General features: G+C 46.4%; 1 long non-coding RNA gene across 1 annotated transcript; it reads left to right on the top strand.

Moving 5' to 3' along the window:
- Positions 1-114: 114 nt before the first annotated feature.
- On the top strand, positions 115-7012 carry LOC141472607 (uncharacterized). The gene is made up of 3 exons (XR_012463538.1): positions 115-478; positions 975-1431; positions 5518-7012. It is a non-coding gene; the product is annotated as an uncharacterized lncRNA (long non-coding RNA).
- Positions 7013-7875: the final 863 nt, after the last annotated feature.

Below are 7875 nucleotides of genomic sequence, written 5' to 3' on the forward strand. Positions count from 1 at the left end.
GCTCCCGCACCGCCCCTAGCAACGGTGCGGTTACCAGGGAGCACAGAGCATCACGGGAAGGGCGTGTTCCGTCCCGCCACGGGGCATCACGGGAAACAGGGGGTCTGCGCCCCCGGGGCACGATGGGAAGGGGTTGTGCGGCCTGGGCGCCATAACGGGCGGCGAAGGGAGGCTGGGCCCTGGCCAGGAAGCGCTGTGGCTGAGTGTGTTCGCCATCTCCCGTGTCCTTCTGCCTCCCTCAGAGCAGGGAGACCCGGGGCACAGCTGCACACTGTGCCTTTGGCTGGACCTGGCCTCCCGTGAGGCCACCCGGCTTGGTTTGCCTCGCTCCTGCCATTGTGGTGGTCTGAGGTGTCTGCTCACGCCACCCAGCCCCTTCAGAAAAGAGGCCATCGCAGCAGTAATCTGGGTGTCAGTGGCCCTGCAGCAGCAAGCCGAAGGAAGAGCCTAGGGAAGGGTTTAAGGTGTTGCCACATAAGTAAGCCATATATATGCTTTGGGTAAAAATGCTATTGTAAGGACATGCACAAAAAAAGCATGGGGAGTGGCCCCTTGTGAGCTATAAAATCCTCTGTTTAGCATGTTTTTGTTAATATTTTTGGGTTTAGTAATCTGCTTAAACTAATTTTTAAAGTCTTAGCGATTTCTTTCTCCTTTTGAAAATTCCATGGGTGCTTAATTCATTATTGTGTGTGCATATTCATTAATTAATTTGTTAATAATCTTGCAATATATAGAGGTATTTTTACACTTTGGAAAAACTGAGAGAGTGACTAAATGATCAAGGTTCCTTAGGGTTAACTTATAAATGTTAATATCCAGGCTTCGGTTCCAACCAAGAGACAACTTTTTAAAATTAAACTTGTTTAAGTTTGTCTTTTGCATTACCTGATCAAAACCACCTTTACCACATTTGTTCATGCATCAAACTGACAAATACATTATTACACAGTGTTTCTTATTTTTCTGACCAGGTTTGTTCCTATTGTCTTGAAGGAAAGCCGACAAAAGATTTAAGACCACAAGAAGGCACGTTCTCTTTTACATTCAATAAACTTGACTCCTCCATGTATCAGTTGAAACATCTGAACAGCACAACATCATGCCGGCATGCAAATTTACTATGTTAAAGGATGTTCCAGCTTCTTCTCTTGAAAACTGAAATAATTACACAGTGTGTACAGCATCTTTGTCGCTTCTTTGCACTGTCCTCTGCTGCACAAGAGCCAATTACCGACAAAGGTGTTGATGAGTTACGCAAGACACAGAATTTTCTGCCTCACGCAGTAGGAGGCTACCAACGTCATTTGATATTATCAAAGAGCTGGTAACTTAGGATGGATTTGAAATAGCTCCACATTACATGGCAGATCCTGGAGTCATCCTTCCCTTTGGAAAGACCTCATTTTCTAAGGACATGGTGTCATGAAGGTGAGAATCCAGTGTACTCCGTTACATGAAATAATAGTCTCATCTGGGTCTCCCTTCTGTGTTCCTTCTGTTAAAACAAGTATAACCCAAAGTTACTGTATTTGCTTCCTTCCTTGGGGAAGAACTGATATGTTTAGTCTCTTTGTTTCTTTGCTGTTTCTGAGATGATTTTGATGCAACTGGAAACATTCATGTGTTTCCTTTCAGTAAGGTCTCCTAAATCATGTTACTAATGTTGGGGGTGGTGGTTTCAGGCTTGGAAGAGTAACAGTAACTTCAAGTACACTTCCATTTTGAAAAGTGACTGTAAAAATGGCATCATAGGGCTCTTCCTAAGGCTGTGCCACAACTGGCTGCAGCCATAGGGGAGAATATGTGCCTATATTTGGAGGAAGTTATGGGATCTTTAAAAAGCAGTATCTTTAATAGTCTGGCAGCAGAGGAGCATGTTGACTTTGTCAGTTACTCACTTGGATTTGCATATTCCTAGCTATGTACAGGGCAGATGTTGGTGCACTTTGGCCCTACGTAATAAAGCAGATAGGCACAGGTTATAGAAGTAGCCAAGGATCTGTTTGCAGCTAGTAGAGTTAAAAGTCTTGCAGCTTCAAGAAGAAGGAGGCCTTAGGCAGGGAAACAGTCCCTGAAGTAAAGGAGGATTGTTTTCGTGCCTGTTAGTTAAAAGGCGAGTGAAGCTCTTTACTTTTGTCACTATTAAGCGAGTGAAGTTTCCGCATCCTCTTGCTTGAGGGAAAGTAAAACAGATTTGGGAGTTTTACTTCTAATTGCTGTGGTGTTTGTCCCAGCTGGGAGAGGCCAGCGGGCAGGAAGGAACAGTTTGAGCATGTGGCTGCTCTCTCCTTCACTGCCATGCGTTTGAGATCATACATCTCTCTGGGTGAAGCTGACTTAGGGGCTTACAGACCCTTTAAATTCCTTGACTAATCTTCTCTCAGATGCTACATATGGTCAGTTAACAAGGATGAAGATGATTCTCCTACCTAGAAGTCCTGCAAATTTTGACACTTGGAATTTAGTTTGCAGGCTTGGAGGGAGAGTGGTGCTTAGTTTATTATTTATTATCATTGGTTGTATTCTATCTTCTCTATCACTTGTTGAACTGCAGTGTCATGAGATGAGATAATTAATATTAAAGCCTCCCTACTTGTTAGTTTACACATTTCTGATGGATTTACAATCAGTAAAAAGGGCTGTTGACAATGCACAAGGGAAAATATAATTTAATACATTCTTTTTGCATCCAGAATTACTTTGCAAAGCTGATGGCGCACAGGGGATGAGACTCCTAGATGAAAACCAGGCCTTGCTGAAATCCGCGAGCTATTCCCAAGCACAGATTGCACCCTGAATGCATGTGGGCAGGAGCTGGATGAATAAGAATGTATTATTTCTTACTGCATCTACTATTGAAATAGAATCGCACTGGGCAGCTGTTCAATAGCAAAATATAATGTAATTAATCTGGTTTGCTCATGAGCTTTTTTTTTTTTATTATTCCAGAAGTAATTAGGGCTTTACTTAGACCAAGAGTTCATCTAAACTCACACCCAATACTGGCTGTAAAAGAAGAATAGGATGACCATAGCTGTTGTGTCACTTCAGTTTCCCCCATCATTAATGCTTAAGTGACGAATTCTGAATTCCTTAACTGTAGGATGTGATAGTTCGATAAAGCTTTGATGCCTCTCCAGCAGTATGTACACACAAACAGAAAGCAGTAAGTCCCTGCAGAAAGACATGTAAAGAAAATTAAAATAAAAAATAAAAAAAAAAGCCAACCCACTTTGTCATACAGAGAAGAAAGGCAAGACCAAAGCCGAGTATGAGCGAAACCAAAATTTGAAAAATCCTACCACCACAAAACACACCCCTGTATTAGATTTCTGAACCAGGTTCCAAAGAGCAAACTCCACAGTGTGTAGGACAAGATCAGGACATTAATAAATAATGCATGTTCTCCATCACAGAGATTTTAATTTATCCTACCAACATAAGTTAATTAATAATTAAAAAGGGCACTGTGATCCTCAAGTGGGAGGTCCTATAAAATGAAAATTCAAACAGTCCAAGATGCAGTAGATTGCTGTTTATTAAAAAACATGTTAAGGGATTTCGTGCATTACTATTTTAATTATATTTTAAGCAGCAAGATTTTTATGTGCATTTAAGCATTATAGCATGGCATTTGCAATCCAAACATTACAGGATTAAGTCCCATCAAGTGCAATAAAACCAGGGGAAGTAACTGATTATGAACACAAAACTAATGCAGACGTCTTTTATGAAATGCTAAGTCTAAGCAAAAGCACTACTTAAATTTCTGTTTCTCTCATCCAAACTTATTTTAATAATTCATTTAAATTTAAATTTTTAACTCTATCTCTTTCACCACAGCCTTTCCCTTTTCAAATTACTTGAGATTTAAATAATGTAATTGCTTTTACACATACAAAATTATTGCTGTTCCTCAGAACAAAAGACAGTAGAGTTTTCAGAATAGTGCCCTAGTATCTATCCCGAACGTAGCTACGAATATGCAAACCTAAGTGAGTCAAGTGGTAAAGTCAACGTGTTTCTCTGCACCGGGACAATGACAGAATTTCTGCCAATGGACACATATCCTTTTGACTAAACAGTTTAATTTTATTTTTGGACATTTAAACTAACTCAGAGTAGAATTAGCTTAGTAACCCTGGTCTTCACAGATTATGATGAATGGGGCGTTCAAGCTATTTGTTGGCCGACTGTGTGCTGCTCTTTCTGAATGCACCATATACAAGGCTTTCAACTGACTCGGGTTTTAGTGTTAGGAAGTTTTTAGTAATAAAAAATGCTCAACAGAGTTACTGTTGTGAAAGAGCTTCTCTAGGAAGTGGTAAAATTCCTATTACTTTAAACTCTTTAAATGAGGAGAAAATCCTAAGAGGAAACAGTTTTGTATGTGCGTTACTCGATCTAAGTATTTATTTTCAGCTTGATGCCTTTCAAAACAATTTTGCCACTGTCCAAAAGTCAGAATCTTGATTAAACTACAATAGTTTGTATATTATGGAGAAGCCAGATGACTTGGGTGAAGCTCTAAAGGAATTGAGGGAAAAACTGATACACAAAGTAAGTCAGCTCTGCAGGATTTCAGACAGCTAGGATTTGGAAGATCCTAGTTCTCCTAGGACATCTCCTAGTCACCTGAGATGGTGATCTCCTGACTCTGCATCTCCTAGATGTCTCCTAGGACATCTCCTAGTCCCTGAGATGGTGATCTCCTGACTTTGCATGTTCTCTTCCATGTGGAGAAGTCTGCCATCCTTGTCCTTTTCACATCTAGCTGTTTGAAGCTAACTATGCTGTCTGAACTTCGTCGTTTAAAGGCAAATGTTGGGTTTGCTCTATGACAGATCCCTTTAAAAATTCAAGTGGACAGGCATTTTTAATTAGAGTCAAAACAAAGTCAAATAAGGCTGAAATAAACTGCATTCTGGTCTAGCACAACATTAGCCCTTAAATAAATAGTGAGAAGCCTGGGCTGTCTCTGTACAGCAGATGGCATTACAGGTAATATTTATCATACTCCAATCCCAAGGCTAAGAGTGTAGGGAGGGAGGACTGACGTCAGCTACAAGTGAATCAGTCTTAATACAAGCTGAAAAAGTGCTTGTGCCTTCAACAGTTGATTACATTGCACAGCGCTTCTGTTTCACGCTCCCCGTTGCGTCTACTAGTCTGTCTGAGCAAGCCTAGCAGGAAGAATTCATTTTGTTTTGCAGCTTAAATGGAGTGATGCAAATGGAGCTTGGACTTTGAGGTGGGAAGATTCCACGCCAGCTGCAGTAACCAGGGGGATGCCCTTTGCCCCACATTTTGTGCCAAATTTGTGCATTCGAGAATTTTAAACAAATATCCCTTGGCAGAATATCGACCCTCAGGGTACGAGAACAATGTGGAGTGAGACAGCAGGGCATGTACTGGGAGGGATATACTGGGAGATCTCTCAGGACTGATCCTGAACAGCGGGGAAAGCCAATTCTGTCTCATTTCATTAAAAAATGGTTGTTCTTTGTCTCACAGGAGCCAAGCGGTCCTCTGAAGGAAAAACAATAGTGATTTCTCATCTGGGTGCCGCGTCATCGTGCGTGAAGGAGTGAAAGAGTTCAGCAAAGGTTACTAATTATCACATAAATGATGCAGTCTTCCTTGGCTGTCTGGGCCAACCTGGGTGGGTGAGCAGGGATGGAGGGTGTATGAACTGCTCGCGGGGTGACTTGGCTTTGGGAGCCCGTACCCAAACACGGGGCCGTGCTCTGCCAAGTGTGTTGGGCAGCTCATGCTGAGTTTCTCAGTCTGGCAGCAATGGCCAATTGGCAAAGCGGTACGGAGAGCTCTGGGAAACATGTTGCAATGAGGCACGGAGAACTCGGGTTTAGCGGGGAGTGTGGTCGGGATGACGGGCTGAGAAGCAGCGCACACCCAGCCGCTGTCGGACACATCACCTTGCGTGCCCCAGAGCTGCCCCAGGGCACCCTGGCACTACAGGCACTATTGAAATCTGCTGCATTCAAGAAAAAGGGGTCAGGCCAGGCTGGAATCACCCTGAGAGAAGGACCTGGACAAGGAGGAGGAAGAATGAGAACGAGGGGAGGGAAAGAGTGACTCTGTGGGGGAAACTCTGAAAGCATGTGCTTCCCTTTCCTGGTAGAGATACGGGAGGGGGTGAGGCAGCAACGTTGTCTACTGTGGAGAGCCACCTCCTAAGTACTGTTTGTCATCTCACACACTCTGATGGGCCTCGGCAGCAGCACACCCTTATGTCCAGCAAGTTGGCAAATTCGGCTGCACGGCAGTTTCCTAATTCACCAAGGCTGGGCCTGGGCTGCCCTTCGTGCTCCCTGCGCTTTCCCTCCCCCCATTCTAACAGGCAGATGAATCTTTTAATGAGTTTGGATACAATTTCAGCTTTAGGTGGAAAATTTTCACTCATTGCTTAAGCCTCTAGCAGTTTAAAGGGGCGGAATATTGTCTCCGTCAACACGGGCAGCAAGTGAAATGCCTGCTGTCTCTTAGCGCTGTTATAATGACGTGCTTCAATACCGTTCCCTGTGGGTTGGGTCCGGGGAATACACCGCGCAGCTTTTCCTTTCGCTGGCGTCAGCTTGGGGTTGGGGTTTCACACCTACCTCTGCTTTATTTACACCCGCCTATTGTTTAGTTATTGACATATCTGGAATTGTTGAGCGCAGCAGCAGCAGCTGCCGCCTCGTTACCTCTGTGTGCGCGGAGGAATTAAATGAATTGGCGCACGCCGTGCAGAGCTGCCTGCGAGGAGCTTCCCAAGGCACGAGCCATTTTGCACGCCCACAAGCGTGCACAGAAAAGCGAGCCGCGAAAGAGAAGGAATTGGGTCTTTTTTGAACATGGTGGGTCTTTTTTTAAAGCGTCAATTCCTTGAAGTTGTTTGCGGCTTTGAAATCATCTGGGGGGGGACACCCGAGAGCCGGCTCGCCGCCTTTGTTACCACACTCACCTGCAATTAAAATAATTTTAGTGGTTTTTGCGTGGTGACTGCATCCTATGGCCTTCTCGTGAGGGTTTTGTTTGGCATTTCGTGTCCCCTCGCCCAAAAATGGGTTAACGCTCCGCACTTTCATGCATTTCCACAGAAACCACACAAACATCACCGGCCCGCAGTGAGCTGGCTCTACCCTTAACCGCACCCTGCCCGGGAAAACAGGACGACTTGTCCTTTAAAAATAAATTTTTGTGCGGCGTGACTCACGTAACCGTCCGTAATGGCCAGAAAGTACAAACGGCCACCGAGTCCCTTCGAGTTATGTGGAGCACGCGAGACACGCGGCCCGATATGGGCGTGGAGGGCAAGTATCTGGGTTAGGCGCAGCCTGGCTGTTGAAAGCGTAATTGGAGTAATTAGGGGTACAGAGGCAGCCAGACGGGGGACTATCCCCCCCGTTCCCCGCCGAACGGCGGCCGCGGGGGTCCCGGGGCGCCCACGGCGGGAGGGGCAAACAGGCCGCGCTCGGCCCCGCCGCGGGGGCTGCTGGGAGCCGCCGGCTGTTATTGTCCCGCAACATGCAAATGAAGCGCGGCGGGGAGCCAATGGGGGCGTTCGCCGGTCGCCGCGCACGCGCACGCGCGCCGGGGGCGGGGCGGGGCTGACCTCCCCGCCCGCCCCGCCCGCTTTGCCGAGCGCCGGGGCTTCAGCACGCGCAGGGGGGAAGATGGCGGCGGCGGCCGGCGGGGTGCGGGGGCGGCGCAGCGGGCACTGCCGGCTCTGACCGGGACACCCCACGGCGAGGCGGGCAGGGCTCCCGCAGGCCTTCGCGGGGCAAGAGCGCCGGCCGGCGGGGGAGGAGGCAGAGCCCCCCTCGAGGGGGGGGGCGGGCGGGCGGGCGGTGCGGAAGGCGGGGGCGC

The sequence above is a fragment of the Numenius arquata genome, chromosome 16 (genome assembly GCF_964106895.1).
Source record: "Numenius arquata chromosome 16, bNumArq3.hap1.1, whole genome shotgun sequence".
NCBI lineage: Eukaryota > Metazoa > Chordata > Aves > Charadriiformes > Scolopacidae > Numenius > Numenius arquata.